The following is a 16,843-nucleotide window of genomic DNA, read 5'->3' on the forward strand; positions in this document are numbered from 1 at the left end:
TATCCAGATAAATGTTGCTGATGTGTCTGACTCAACCACCTCACTTGGCAGTGCATTCCAGGCCCCCACCATTCTCTGTGTAAAAAAAAAACTTCCCCTACACATCTCCACTGAACCTTGAACTTGTGCCCCCTTGTAATTGTCATTTCTGCCCTGGGAAAAAGCTTCCAATTGTTCACCCTATCTATACCCCTCAATTTTACAAACTTCTATTATGTAGCCCCAGAGAGAACAATCCCAGTGGCCAAGCAAGAGAGCTTTTTCAGAAATTCAAATGCCATGTATTTTGGAAGAGATATAATTCGATTTCAAAGAGAACAGTTTGAGGAGAATGAGGAACGCCAAGGACAAGGTATTGGAGAAAGACAGGATGCTTTTGGAAAACTTTTAAAGGCAGGAGGAAGGGGTCCTGGAATAGGTCTGAGACACCTGAAGATTCTGCCGTGAATGGTACAACAGATAGAAGTGGGGCTTGCAGTGGATGCCAGAATTGTTAGGCTACAGATCACATTCTGGGATTCAAAGTAAGGTAAAGGCAGCATTTTGGGGACAGTTTTGGTGATGGATGGCACATTACCATAAGACTTCATTTAGGATTGAATGAGATTGAGGTTTCGCAATTAGGTCCATTTGAGAGCCAGTGAGAGAAATTTTAAAGCAAATTGAACAACAATGGATGGGGATAGTGGGTTAGAATCTCAGTTGCAGGTTAATGGGTCACATTTAAAAACAGAATAATTATATACCAAGGGTTTATAAACGCAGGTTAAAGGTGTGTGACCCTAACCAGATTAATTAAAATATGAAGTGAAAGAAACAACCAAAGAAAACCTTGGAAAGTCTGAAATTGCAATGGTGAGGGGAAACCATTGGGAAGCCTAATCCAAAAAAGGCAAGAACGGCTGGAGAGGCAAAGAGAGAATAATAAATGATTATAGTTACGGAAATGAAATGCAAAACTGCAATGTTTTCCAGTGTTGTACCATAAGGTAATGAGATATAGGAGCAGAATTAGGCAATTTGGCCATTGAGTCTGCTCTGCCACTCGATCATGGTTGATATGTTTCTCGATCCCATTCTCCTGCATTTGTATTGTAACCTTTGATCCCCTTACAATCAAGAACCGATCTATCTCCGTCTTATTAGATACATTAAATGACTTAGCCTCCACAGCCTTCTGTAGCAATGAATTCCATAGATTCACCACCCTCTGGCTGAAGAAATACCTCCTCATCTCGGGTCCCTTTACTCTGAGGCTGTGCCCTCCCAGTCTCTCCTACTAATGGAAACATCAGCTGGAATTTTATTGCCTCACCTGCCCAGAACCAGGGCAGACAAGGCTTGCAGAATGGAATTCTCCATTGGCCTCGGGTAGGATTTTACCAGCCTCGTCTGAGCAATGTCATAAAATCCCGCTTATCATCTTCAAGCCCACTGTATCCAAGCCTTTCAGTATTCTGTAAATTTCAATGAAATCCCTCCTTATCCTTCTAAATCCCATCAAGTACAGACCCAGAGTCCTCAAATGCTCCTCATTTGTCAAGCTTTTAATTCCCAGGATCATTCTCATGAACTTTCTCTGGACCCTCACCAAGGTTGGCAAATCTTTCTTTAGATACAGGCCCAAAATTGCTCAGAGTATTTCAAATGTGGTCTGACCAGTGTCATATAAGGCCTCAGCAGTACTCCCCTGCTTCTGTATTCTAGTCCTCTCAAAATGGATGTTAACATTGCATTTAGCTCTGTTACTGCCAACTCAATCTGCAAGTTAACTTGAGAGAATCCTGACCTAGGACTCCCCTTATGCTTGCGATTTCTGAATTCTCTCCCCATTTAGAAAATTGCCTATGTCTCTATTCTTCCTACCCAAACTGCATAACCCCACACTATCCCAAGTTGTATTCCATCTGCCAGTTCATTGCCCATTCTGCTAACCTTGTCCTAATCCTTCTGCAGCCTCCCCGCCTTCTCAATGCAACCCATCCCTCTACCTACCTTTGTATCATCTGCAAACTTAGCCACAATGCCCTCAGTCCCTTCATAGTACATAAGCCGAAAGGTGTATATAAAAACAGTTTAATTGAGAATTGCACATTGAATGTATACTTTTGAAAAATGTGTCCCTCTGAATTTGTTAGTTTGTTAATTGTCTGCATAAAATAGATGCTTTCTCCACTGGGGAAAAAGAAATTAGTCTTGGTTGGATCTATGCTACTTTTAACAATTTAATTATATTGTGGTAAGAGAAATCTGCTAAAAACTGATCACAATCATGAGCACTAATTTTTTGAAAGAAATGACTTTCCTTTCTATTCCATAATCTACTGAGGGATTTTAATTGATCTAAATATGTCATTTAATATTCAATTACTTTCCAAGTTGACTAATAGACAAACTGCTCTCAGCCCAGCTAACAATGTCGGGGATTCATTAAGTTACAGAGAAACCTGTATATTACTGTGTCATAATACGCTTTTCAAAGTAGTTTCATGAAATAATCAATATAATTGAATAGATAGAAGAAAAAGATTAGTTATGGAATAATTCAATAAATATAAAATGTCATGGATGTTCTGCAGAAATTTAATTGGTTGAGGGTTATGCATTAATGAGTGTGTATTAAGGCTAGTAGAGTTTGAAGATGTATTGTGAAAGCATGTCCTATTATTAATAGGAGTGGGTCAGTAGGATTTCTTATTACTCAAGTGAATTTAACATCTAAAGTTTATTGGAAACGAGAGAGTCTTTTGTATTCCCATTTTTTCACATTATCATTTCATTGTATGCAGTGAAATATTTCTGAGGGAACACTCCTTTCTTTATTACAGTCATTCTCTCTCATGCGGAGAATTACAGCAAAGTGTGTCCATTTCCACAATATCGGACATAATAGGCTTTGATGACAACATTGCATTTCATGGACAAATGTGACAATGCAGGGCTTATAAACCTTGATAGATACAGCGCAATTCTCTGCCATTCCTGTGTATTGTTAATATTCTGGCTTGTTCCTCATCTGCAGCATCAAAGTGAAGCGACATGCCTCTCAAAGAACTCATTCCACTTTCAAAGCAGTCCAGAGCCAGGTGTCTGGTTGCACAGAATTGTTGCTGAAATTAGAAAGTAATGAAACTTTGCTTGTGCAAATTTTAAAACCTGACTCCCTCTGTGATCGGCACTTTCATTTTGTTCTTAGCAGTCTGATAATGATTTCAGCTTCAGATGCTGCTGATGTGATAAAGAGATTGATTGATTAATTTTACTTGAAAGGGCATATGCTCAAAGAGATTCTGATCTTAGCACTAAGAAAGAAGAATCAGATTCTCAGTAGTCTTCTGAAGCTTCATTCAGCTACCGATTAAAAAGACTACCCAGCACTTTTTTTTCCTAGGTATTTACAGTGCAAACAAGTATTTATTTTTCCACATTCCTCAAAGATGGAATTGCTTTTTATTACACATGGATCCAAGAGACTTAAAAAGCAAAAATCTTTGTTTTCAAAGCTCAGATAGGAAAGCAGTAATTGCATCTTCGCAGCCTACCTCTAGCCATCGGGACTCAAAAAGATGGCCCGTTAAAGTGAACTGAACCAAAAATGTCATTTTTTCATAGAGTATATTTACAAAGGAGCACTAGAAATGGCTACACCAGCACGCAAATGACAAGAAATCTGGACAGGATGATTGTACAGAAAGAATTGCACAGAAACTAGCTGTCCGTCCCAACTGGTTTCTGCTGGTGTTTATAAGCCAGGCATGTTCCTTCACACTCCAGTAACCTCTTCCCATTTGCCCTTGTACCCCTCAATTCGCTTCTCCCTTAGGTAGACATTAAGCCCACACTTCAATGTATCAATGCTATTAATATCAATCACAAGTGGCAGTGAATTTCACATTTCTGCCGCCCTCTAAAGAAATCTCTCCTAAATTCTTTATCGGATCAGTTAGCAACTTTTTTTTTTATTTGTGCTGCCGTGTTCTGGACCAGCCTATTAGTGGAAAATGTTCTGTTCACATCCACTTTGTTGAACACTTTCAGAATTTTAAATACCTCTGTCAAGTCTCCTGTTAGCCTTCTCTTTTCTAGAAAAGAGTTCTGACATTTCCTTTATATGCCATTCCCTTAATGATGGTAACATTTTGTATATCATTTCTGTACTTTCTCTGGTGCTTTAATAGCAGTTTTGCAATATAGGTATTCATACTGCACTCCCATGTGTCATTTAACCTAGGTTCTATGCAAGATGTTGCTACCTCTCTACTTTTGTGTTCAATGTTTTGACAAACATGCCCCAACACTTTGTATACTAGATGTAAGAATTTTGTTTAGTTCACAAATTGTACACATGTAAATAAATTAAGTCAAATCCTATAATAAGAAAAAGATAGTTCAGAAGCTCAAGTTGAATGGAAGGATAGACAGGAGATAATTAATGCTGTAAGTGGTTATTTCTTCGCGGTTTATACCTGGGAAAAAACCCAAGCATAAGATCTAACATCAATCATATGTCCTGCAAGCTCTGGGATTTTGTTGGCTAAGCAGAAGTTCCCCATTTAAAGGACTGAAAATCAATACATTCTCCAAGACAAATGGACTATATCCCAGGGTATTTTAAAAAGACAAGGAAGAGATTTGTGAAGCATTGATAATTTTGAAGGAGTAGGTGAATGCTGGGAAGTTCCAACACACCAGAAACATGCAAATATATTCCCTGAGTTCCAATAAAGGAACAATCTCAGTTGGGGAGAGTTGGGCAAAGGTTGGGTAGGGGGTGGAGTGGTTGCAGGTGGGTTGGAACGGTAGTTAGTAATGAACTCCTTTTGAGAAGCTGAAATTAGCTAAAGAAATCTAAATGCCTAGGAACATTCATACCCAGACAGTATTGAGGCTAACAAGGTGCATTATCTGCCCTGCAATAAAGGTGTAGCTGGGAAAGTCATCCTGAGAAATTGCTCTAATGTGTTTTGTTCCTGTTGTTAGCCTTTGGTCATTGGTAGCATTCTTGTCTCTGTATTAGACATTTGGTGCATTCAAGCCCGATTACAGAGATTGTGGCACATAATCTGGAAGGCACCTCAGTATGGAACAGAAGGGGTGCCACCCAGTCAGATATTAAACCCTCGGTCCTCTCCGGTAGATGTACAATTTCCAAAAGAAAGAGTGGAGTTGTTTTTCCAGTGCCCTGGCTAATATTTATCCCAAAACCATAAGCAAAATGGGGAGGCAGTGGCACAGTGATGATGTAGGACAAGTAATCCAGAGATGCAGGGGAAAGCTCTCAGGGCCTGGTTCAAATCCCACCACAGTGAAATTTGAGTGCAATAAAAATCTTGAATGAAGAATCTAATGATGACTATGAAACCATTGTTGATTGTCAGGAAAAACCCCATCTAGTTCACCAATGTCCTTTAGAGAAGGTAATCTGCCATCCTTACCTTGTCTGGCCTACATATGACTCCAGATCCACAATTAGGTGGTTGATTCTTAAATGCTACCCAGTTCAAGGGCTATTAGGGATGGGCAGTAAATGCTGGTCAACCAGTGATGCCCAAATACTCTGATTAGAAAAAGAAACAGATGATTTATTTCATTCCTGTATGAAGGACTTTGCTATCCACAACCTGATGATTTCCTACATTACAGCAGAGACAACATTGTGCTGCAGTGTGCCTGGGCAAATGCTGAAGTCTTGAAATGTACAAATGCAAGTGCTTTCCTCTTGCTGTGATTAATAGTTGTAATTAATTATGAAGAGAAGTTTTCTAAAGTATTTTTTTTGCCTTTGAATGTCAACACATTAAGTGTGTATAAATGTTCCCAGGTATCAAAAATTCTTTCACAGATTTCTGTTTCTCCAGTCAGTTCATGAGTTCAGGTTGTTGAACTCACTGTTGATGATATTTTATTACACATTCTGGACTTTGAATGCTATGAGAAAGCCAGCATTATTATTAAGATCTCTGAACAACTAAGATTGGAGCTTTGTGATGTGGTCTCAGACCAGCAGAGTACTGTGACAATAGCAAAAGTAATGTATGCGACTGACTTTTAGTATTTGCCTCAGATGCTCAAACCACTGAATCAGCCTAGTTTTCTGAATATGTTTAGCATATTTTTAGTTTTGCTGCATCTGGAAAAAAGGTCTTTGTGTTTAATTAGTCTAGTTTGAAATTTCAATGATGCAAGCAATATATGAGACTCATTAGTGGACTGGGTTAAAGGGCAGAATCTTACCAAAAATGGCAAGTGTCAGGATCTGACTGAAAATCAGCATGTTTATCTCCAGGCAGGTTTTCTCTCCAGATTTTACGACACTTTTCAAAAAAGCAGGGGGTGGGAGGCATGTTTCACACCATCATTTAGAGGGGGGGAAGGGCTGGGGCCTAAACACGCCAGCAATGTCTGGCTCTACAGAGCAGAACAAAAAATAATCCTTTGAGGATGTGAACCTCATGACGTCACCAGCAAGGGATAGTGGAAATCATGGAATCGCGATTCCCGATTCTCTCCATATTTTCAGCCTGTGTTGCATTCCCTCTGACTATGAATGTGGGCTGAAAATCACCACAGAGTCTCTAGCGTTGATCAAAGTTGGGTGGCACAGTGGCAAAGTGGTTAGCACTGCTATGTCACCATGCTGGGTTCAATTCCCGGCTTGGGTCACTGTCTGTGTAGATTGTACATTCTCCCCATGTCTGCATGGGTTTCCTCCGTGTGCTCCAGTTCTCTCTCCCTCCCCACCACCCCCAGTCCAAAGATGTGCAAGTTAGGTGGATTGGCCATGCTAAATTGATCCTTAGTGTAAGGAGGACTAGCTTGGGTAAATTCATGGAGTAATGGAGATAGGTCCTGAGTGGGATTGTGGCTGGTACAGATGTGATGGACTGAATGGCCTCCTTCTGTATTGTAACAATTCTATGATTCTGAGCAGCCTCTAATTTAAGGATCAGTCAATTCTGAACAGGAGACAGCCCATACATGCTGAGGTTTCCTATCCTCATGGAATGAATGAAAATTTTCTAGAATGGAGGATTCCTCCCTTTGATCTCTCTGGTTTGGGAGATCAGAGATTTAAATTGGGCACCCCTAGATGTACACCCCCACTTCATGATGTCACCCACAGAGAGCCAGGAGTATGGAGTAATGGATAGAGTGGGGGCTGGTTGTTGGGGAATTCAAAATTGGGCAGTTTTTAGAATTGCTGGCCAAGGCTTTACTAACTTTGGGTCTAAAAGCAGGTGTTGAACTTGCATGGACGGGCAGTGGGACCACGGCTTGCTTCTTAATTGACTGTTGCTGGGCCTGCTAACAAATTAAGGATGGTGCAGGTTAGCTGTCTACACTGTCAGCCCAACCTTGGCAGCTCTGAAGCCTTGGCAGTGCCACAGAGAGATGGCTCCTGTTGGGGCTCCAAGGGGAATGAGAGGGCAGGGGAGTTAGAATATTGTTTTTTCTTCCATGAATAGACAGTCAAGCCCTGATGATTGGATATGAAACCCCTCCAGTGGCAGTGGCCATTTTCTATTGGGGACCCCTTCCTTAGGCCATGTGATATACCCTGGGAAACTGCTGAGAAGCCTTCTCTGAACATCTGGAGGCCACTCCATGAGGCAGGGGCTGCACTGCCCCTGGCAAAATGCTAGATGAATGCTGGAATGTGACCTCTTAATTGCCTAAATTGGGCATCCATGTCTGATTGGTGAGTAACTGATCTGTTGCTGTTGCTATCCCTGGTAAAGTGGTCTGGAGCAGGACTGCGTAGGGCAACACTCTCAATGTGGTCTCTGAAATTTTATGCTCCTGCCCACCACCTGGACTGTAATCTCCTGCAAGTGCAAGTAATTGCTCAGTCTGACTTTCAGGATCAACTCAACTGGGTCTGTATAACCAACGCTTGCTGAAGCAATGTTATTACAGAGGTAAGAGAACAACAGGCTGCTGTGTGTCGATTAGACATTGGGCTGTTTTGGTCTGGATAGCAACTGTCCTCGTATGGATTTTCTGTGAAAACTGCTTGGAATTGTCTAAAATCTAAATCAGATACTGACAGAGTGCTGCCTTGATGTTCTACTCTGATGCTTCCTGGTGGCATTCCTTATTATATCCTGGGTGAGTTCCTCATGCCTTTTGGGGTCTCTAAGGTGGAGTGGCCACTGAAATGCAAGGGGTGTTCTTCAGTCTCCCCTTTTCCCCACGCCTCAGTTTTCTAAAGTTCCTCTCCGTGTTTTACCCTTTCTCCCTTGCTCTTGGTGACCTCGTAGTTCTTGGAGCAACCACTTGCAATAATGCTGATTTTACAGAGGGCACAACCATTATAAGATAATTGGAATAACATTTGTAGAAGTCACATGGCTCAAGTGCTGCACGATCGAACTAGAATCAATTGTTTTATTTTAACATGATCACAATTTTAAGAAACGGATGCAAAGTTAGATTAGTCACTTCTCTGAAAAAGCAACCGTTGTCTTCACCCAGGCCTGGTCTTCACATAAGCACTTTCTACTCTTGCTGATAGAGCTGTCTGCCGTAGTTGCTGTAACTTCATTTTCTCAGCTCTCAACACCTAAGAATATATCATCCATTTGGCCCAAAATTGAAATTTTTTTTTAGATGCATTTAAACCTGTTGGAAACATCAATTTTGAATAAATTTAATGGAAACTTGGAGCCATCTGTGACATTTCCATCAGAAGTTTACTTTCATGTTACAAAACTTGATCAATCCAAATCTGGCACTAACATAGTCAGGCAGTTAGTTATGTGATGCTTTATTCAGAGAGTGCTTGAGGCTGTACATCCACTGTCCTTCTCTCTGCTGTAAGTTTGGCAGGAATTTGGAAATAGGAATTCGGATATTTTCAGATCTGGCCTTCTCTACTAATCTCTATAGAGCCTTGTTTGAAGCGTTGCCACAGTGGGGAGATGGGTGGATTCCAAGACAAGGTAGTTCCTAATCCCTGACCTGATGGAATATGGTAGGGCAGTGCTTGGAGTAAATGCAGGTGGGTTGGCCTGCCGATCGGCTGATGTGGAGACTACCTGGGGTGGGATGGGTTGCAGGCATGGAACCTGAAGATTTCAGCTCCCTACATCGATGCATATTTTCTTAATCTTTAGTGGCAGGGTGGAGTGGTGGTGGTGATGGGGTGGTTGTGGGGGGTGGGGGGGGGTGTTGGGTGTGTGTAATGGCACTGAGTAGCGGGTAGATGGGGAACATGGACCATGCAATTTGCACCTCTTTTAGAGGCCTCTCCCCTCTAAAAAGATGCATGAGTTAGACCTCTTGTGATGGTTTTGCCTGCTGGCATTATTTACATTGAATGACTTATATCTTGAACAAATCGGTGGGGTCGCTGCAAGAGGTCATTGGTAGATAGTGTAAGCTTAGATTGAGGGTTTGTGAGTTTTCACCCCCCTTGGACATCAGCACATAAACATTTTATATTCACTGATGTCTACACGAACAGTTCCAAGTGTTCTGCTTGCAGCAGCGATGCTAATATATGTTGTTTTTGCCGTAAATATTTGTGGTGCTGAATTGAGAGTATGATGTTAGAATATGATAATTGTCACCTGCACAACATCTTATATTTTGACATCTAGATCTGTTGCGTTTTCGTCAGACTGTGCTTACCAGGGTCCTCTAGAATAACTTTTATTTCAAATTTGAAGGCTGTTCGGCTGCAACTGGAGCATTTGACAGCAGTAATTGACTTGAACATTTAAGCTCGACTTTCTAAACTGATTCTAGCTGTTACTCCACTAGGAACTAAGCTCTTGGAATACAAAGTAAATCCCACAATGAATTGCTACCCAACACTATTAACGGCACACTAAAATTTACCAGGTGAGTACCGAAGAATGGATTAAAAAAAAGACTTTGACATTGTGCAAGAAACAAATTGGGAGTTGAGTACATGCTTAATTGGGTTGCTTTTGTGCTAATGTAAACTCTATGGTGGTTTCATATAACATGGCTTAAAAGCACCCAGGTTGGCTGCTGGGCAAGCAAGGCTGATTTCACTTTGATACCACTGCAAACTGTGGCAGTGATAAAAGAGAAGTGTTTAAAAACAGAGTAGGCTTTTTGCCACTGAACCTTTACTGCTTCATTTGAACTGAACGAAATGCATAGCTACACACCAGCTTTCCGCTTTAAAGTTAGAAAACTGAGACAGAAATTTAAAAAAAACCTGGTATGCTTGATCTGAATTTTGAGTGGCCTCAATTAACACCCTTACCAACCAGTTAATCAGAAGCGAAAATCGGGTAGCCAGAGCAGGCGTGTGCAAAAAAAATACAGATACCAAGCATTTACAATGGACTGCTTTCTTTCGTAGAATTATAGAATCCCTATAGTGCAGAAGGAGGCCATTTGGCCCATCGCACCTGCATTGACCACAATCCCGGTAACTCCACATAGTTACCCTGCTAATCCCCTGACACTAGGGTCAATTTATCATGGCCAATCAATCCAACTCGTGCATCTTTGGACTGTGGAAGGAAACTGGAGCACTCGGAGGAAACGCACGCAAACACGGGGAGAATGTGCAAAGTCCACACGGACAGTGACCCGAGGCCGGAATTGAACCTGTGTTGCTGATGCTGTGAAGCAGCAGTGCTGACCACTGTGCCTCTATGCTGCCCAAACACTAAACACAGTAATGTAACATCACAGGAACATTTTAATAATCAGGTGAGCAGTTTGTCTGAAACACTGCAACAAATGCTTCCACATCAAATGCAAGTAGATTTAAATTATGATTGGAGGGGCTTCTTGTAACAGGATTTGAGGCAGAGTGAAAGTTAGATCCGCTTCAAGAGTTCAGTCTTGACCCATTGCAAATTCCGGGCTCAGGTTTATTTATGACTGGCAGTTTGGTATCCGTGGCATTTAGGATGCCACTAGGGTATCCACTCCAGCTGAGGAAAAAGGGAGGAAATTAACTGCAGAACCCTTGTTAGTACGCTCATCCCCCCACATTGCTGGCCTCAAATCTTTCTAGAAAATATCTTAAAGTTTTTTTTTAAGTTTACTTATCACTGCCACACCTAGGCTTACATTATGAAGTTACTGTGAAAATCCCCTCGTGGCCACACTCTGCCTGTTCAGGTGCGCTGAGGGAGAATTTAGCATGGCCAATGAACCTAACTGGTGCATTATTTGGAGTGTGGGAGGAAACTGGAGTGCGTGGAGAACATGCAGACTCCGCACAGACGGTGACCCAAGCCGGGAATTGAACCTGGGTCCTGGCGCTGTGAGGCAGCAATGCTAACCACTGTGCCAACATGCCAATCACATTTATTCTTACTGCAGAAATCTTGAGACCGGAAAGTAAATAGATTGTGACAGAAAGTAAATAGATCCCTGCTTTTGGTAACTTAGCCCTTTCAATGTCAAAATACCTCCAGACCAATGGCATCAGTAGATGCCAGGGATGTTCAGAGATCTTTTTGTTTGGCATTGCTAGGGCACAAAATAGCATAAATTTAGCTGTATGTACTTATTTCCATGACTTCATAATGTGCCTTTCCATTTCTGAGCTGGGGTGCTATGTACTTGGCCCATTTAATTCATAATTGTGAGGCTTAAAAAGACATTTGGAATTGATATAACTGAATTCTGCCTCAAAGGGGGTTCCACACAATCTAGCAACTGCTTGTTGGTGGGTCCAGGCCCACAGAATTTCAGTCTTTAAGCGTAGAAGGTTTTGGCTATATTTTACCACCTTCAGTCGGGCAGCATGGTCGGTGCAGGCTTAGAGGACCGAAGGGCTTCTTATGCTGGAATTTTCTTTGTTCTTTGTACCTAATTATCATTTAGCGCAAAACACAAGGAATTCTTTGCATTCTGATGGAACGAGTTCCTTCTTGTGTTGCAATCATATTTTTAGATTCATGCCGACACATAGGGGTAGGTAACATTTTATGTTACATCAATCCTTTTTCTTTAGAAGCTTCTTCAAAGCTTTGCAATGAAAACAGGAAAGGATAATGAGGTGTTCTGAATTATCCATACGTGTCTGGTACAGAAAGAAACATTCGCGCTTCTTCCTCTAATTTTTCAGTTTCATAAAGCCCTTTCAGAGCTTGGGTTTGTTCATGTAAAGGGATATATATCATTGTTGATGGCTGCCTCTTGCGCCTGCTTGCCTGTCTGCCTCCATATCATCCTGGATCATTCAGTGTGTGCCATTCCATTCTACACATTTGAGATATGGACTAAGTTACATTCATTCTGAATATCAATTGACTGTCCTACAATCTCATAACCTATGCTTAGATCTGCTGAAAATTTACTAATTTTTTTTGTATTCTACAAGTGTTTCTCCACACTGTTGTGTTGGGCTGCCTTTGTACTGTGCTTTTTGCTCGTTTAGTAGCTGCAGAATCAATTTGCAACTGTCGAGAGTTGATTTATACAGCTTACATGCGTAATGTGCAGAGCTCCAATCCCCAAGCAGGGAATTTAAAATGTTTTGAGAGCACAGGCTGGAGACTGTGCTCCCAGGGGGTACTGCTGTGTTCCCAATTCAGCTTGATTCTTGACATCAGTGTTACACAGTCGCTTTTGCATCAGGGCAAAGTGGAAATGGCTTTGCAGTGACACAGAGTGGCAATAATATCTAGATGAATCAATATTGGCACATTTCTTTGCCTTTTATAGGCAATCAGAATCTTCAAAGCAAACAGAATATTTTGCAATTGGAATTGCATCAAACCCAGAATGAATGACATTTAGACTGGTGTATCAATAGAGTCTCCCAGGTAGGTCAGGTTCATAAAACTATAGAGTATTGACTTGGGCATTCCTTTTCCTATAAGTCAATCAGAAGCAACAACTAGTCATTTTAACCTGAACCACCTCGTGCAAACTGGGTGTCTGGGCAGTTCAGATAACCACAGTGCAACTTTATCCTGTCCTTAATTAACGTGTCTTTTAGAACAGAGGAAAGGGACATCCATTGGAAGGCAGAGGATCCTTATTTTAAAATACAGATCAGGTTCATCATTGGGATCAGGCTGCAATTTTAACTCCATTGCCGAAATCTTACCGCCTCGCTCACTGAGGCTCATAAGATTCCACCCGAGGCCAATAGAGAATGCCGTTCTGCGAGACTCACCCATCCCAATTCCGGGGCACCTGCCAGTAAAATTCCTGCTCATGTCTCTGAGAAACGTGAAAAGGCAACAGGCAGCTGTAGTTTGGATAAGCTGAAGTTCATAAAGGGTATAGAATGGTAAGCTGGCCGAGGCAGTGTTAGAATTGTTGAGCCTGGAGGTGACAAATGGCCTTCAAAGGCAGAAGGGAGCGGCAGCAGCACAACGACGTGGAGATGGACGTAAGCAGTAGTTGTGATGAAAGTATGCGAGGTGGGATGCTCAGTGCTCACTGCACAGGTTGAGAAGATTCTGGCTGTCCTGGAATAGAGATGGGGATGAGATCGGTGCCACGGAAGTGGAGTTTGTAGTGGCAAAGTTGGCTTTGGCCTGCCCAATGTTTGGGTGAAATTGTGGCTCATCTAATACTGGATGCCAGACAATCTGACAACACAGGCAGAGGGAGGGCGAAAAGAGTTGTGAAAAGCTAATATTAAATATTGTCAACATATTTAGGAACAGGAGTAGACCATTTGGCTCCTTGAATATATACAATCATGAAGAATCTGTATCTTAATTCCTTTCAGTCACGTTTGCCTGGAAACTTCTATTATTCTCCAACTTAAAATTGCTAATAAGCAAGAATCTACTTCTTTTGGTGGTGGATACCTTCAGAATTTGAGAAGAAGTGTTTCTTAACTTCTCTCCTGAATGGCCTGGCCCTGATTTTAAATTTATGATACCTTTTCTCTGGCTTTTTCACTTGTGGTAAAAATGTCATTATTCGGTCAATTCCTTTCCAATCTTAATATTAGCTTGCAGTATATAAAACTTAATCACGAAATGATGTGAACCGAAATCTCACTGGAGAGCTGGATGAACCATCCAGTCTTAATAACCAGCGCAGGAAGATGCCATAAAAGTAGTTTGTTTCAAATCCATGCCAAGAATTTTCCCTGTGGTTTTCTCCCGACTGCCTGTTCTTGATCATTGGGTAGCTCTGCCCATGTATCAGCAAGCTTTCGTTGGTCTGATTTAATAAAAAAAAATGACAGTTGATTAGGAGAAGCGTTGAGGAACTTTCTAGTCAATGGTCAGATTCTGCAGCACACCCCCGTCTGCTGGCTTCCCACCAGCGTGAGGTGGCGTCAATGGAAATTCCCATTGACAGTGGTAGGACCAGAGTGTCCCACTGCGAGCAAACAATGCACCACTTCCTACCAGTGGGAAACACGTACTGGGAAGCTGGAAAATCTCGCCCAATGTCTTTTGATGAATTGATAACAAAATGTCCATTTTAGTGAATGATAGATTAGGACTAATTATGAAGAATAGGAGGCAATCCAGCTTTTATGGTCAATGTTATCTAGAGCCCCTTTTTAAATGTCATTGTTGCTTTGTAAACAAGATATGCAATTTCTTCAGTCTTGGTCACTGAACTTTAAGAAAATGTGGATGAAATTATAACTTCAACACAGTGAAAAATCCAAAATGTGTCTCATCAAATTTACAATAGTTTAGAAGGAAATATGCAGCCATTGGTGACAATGGTAATAATTATACAATTAAATCTGCATGTGGTCTTTAGGATATTTTATTTTGTTGAAAGTGCTATGTAAATCTAAGTTGTTATTGGATGTTGTTTTCCATTAATAAGCACATAATTCTAATTCCAAGTCTAAAATCACCATATTGAAACAGTAACTCCAGTTCAAAAAGTGATTCCTCGGTTGTGAACTGTTTTGGCTACAAAAGGATTGACAAAAAGGAAAGTTCTTTCTCTTAGAATAATCTGATTACGATGCCAGCTGTCTGATTCCCATTTCAAGTCTGTTTTAACGCCTCATTAGAGACTGTTTTAGTTTGTAGTGATTAACCAAGCTGTAACCACCTCTGAGAGCAATGTTTGTGGGGAAGAATTGCTACCCTAATAGATTTTGAAAATGACGTGCTAAATTATTTTTGTAAATCTGCAGAAGACCTTAGTGCAGCTATTTTCAGGAAGATGAAAGCCCCGTGTGAATATGTGCACAACATTGGTAGGTTCAGTATTGAGAATGTTCCAACTCCTGGCAGTAGCAGGATATGGCAGTAGTTTTTAGAAATTAGTTTCTGAGATGAAGAAACTCTCAAGATGTTTGCAAATTTGTCAGCACTGCGCACAACGGTAAGTTGGGACAACTAGAAATCCTGTGCTGCCAAACTTTTGTTTTGATATACTTATCAATGTTTATCGTAGAAAACAGATTGTGCTGTTTAAAAAAAAAATCATAAAGGTAGTATGTATCTATATAGTTCCATTTTATTAGTTTTTTTTTTTGATTTATCCTTTCCCGATTAATTCGGGAAAAGATGAACCAGCTTGCAAAGCACTCAAGATGATTTAATTATTAAGACACACATGCCCAAATCAGATTAGGAGTCTATTGATGCAATGTAGTGAATGGAATAGTGAACAGATGCTGAGGATATGATGATGTTGAAATATGAAACTAAATTATTGGCTCATTATAGCATAGAACCCCTGAAGACATTGATGGAAAGGTCGTAAGGTTGGGGGCGAAATGACAGTCAATCTGTTGCGTATCCAGTCTGGACATCAGATGTTGCTGATAAATTAATGAATTGCAGAAGACAAATTCTCACAATTGTAGCAAAATCTTAATGCTATGGAAGATTAATATTTTAAAGAGAAAATTATGTGGAATATCTGAAAGGTAGACAGATGGTGGTTCTGGAATTATCCTGCATGTGATAATTGGAGATATTCTAATAATTCTATCATCATAGCCTCCAACAAAAAAACATTATTTAAAGCTTGGCTTTCATTGGTGTGGTACATGAAAGAAGTGCAAATTGATATAGTGGTATTCATCCCAAAATTGCAGGGCTGGTGCCAGTGATCTTTTTCATCTACGGGGAGGCTGGAATTTGGGCTGGAGATCTGGCAATGTTTCCCCTCCCTTTCCGGCTTTGTAAGGAAATTCCCCCACTTTCAGGGTGCTCCTACAACACACGCACCTGCAAATGAGAAGGAATTTACTAATTCTGTGTGCTTTGGGGAAATATTTCAACTGGAGTATTTCCCTCATTGATACCCTTAGGAATATTGGACCACAGCAACTGGCTCAAGTGATAAAACCCCAGCTTTCAACTTCCCACAGAAAATCTAAATGCTCAGCTGCTTAAGGACGGGCATAGGAAGATGTGGCCTCTTATTCCACAAGTGGAAAATGAGGCTTAATTCCTGGTGGCATCACAACCATTTGCCCTGCATCAACAGATACCACTAAATAGATTGTTAACCTCGGCACTGAATTATAGCTACTTCAACAGCCATCCAGATAAATAAATAGAACTGGACTATGAGGACCATTGCGCCGGTATTGCAAAGGGCATTGAGTGGGGTGGGGGTCATTTAATGTCCACTTGCTAGAATGCATGAGTAATCAATTGCACTGCTGAAACTAGTGATAGGTGGCAACTGAGAAGTTTTTTAAGCTGTGGACCAAAGTCTTGGCTTGTTGACGTTGTGGCATGGTGATGCAGCAACATCTTTAACAGCCATGATCAAAATGAATGACAGAGCAGGCTTGAAGGGCCAAATGGCCTACTCCAGCTTCTAATTTCAATGTTTCAATCTGCCCTTGCATCAATATGCCTAAGCGTCTTGTTCTTGGGATTTTCAGATGGGGCTAGGTCACCCACAATGGACGAATTGGGATGTTCTGTACTTTCCAATA

General features: G+C 41.1%; 1 protein-coding gene across 1 annotated transcript in view; it reads left to right on the forward strand.

The window, feature by feature from the left end:
* thsd7ba (thrombospondin, type I, domain containing 7Ba) overlaps positions 1 to 16,843 on the forward strand; it is a 769,281-nt gene that overhangs the window by 20,461 nt on the left and 731,977 nt on the right. The window lies entirely within an intron of this gene.

This window comes from Carcharhinus amblyrhynchos, chromosome 11, assembly GCF_965287045.1.
Source record: "Carcharhinus amblyrhynchos chromosome 11, sCarAmb.v2.hapA, whole genome shotgun sequence".
Lineage (NCBI taxonomy): Eukaryota > Metazoa > Chordata > Chondrichthyes > Carcharhiniformes > Carcharhinidae > Carcharhinus > Carcharhinus amblyrhynchos.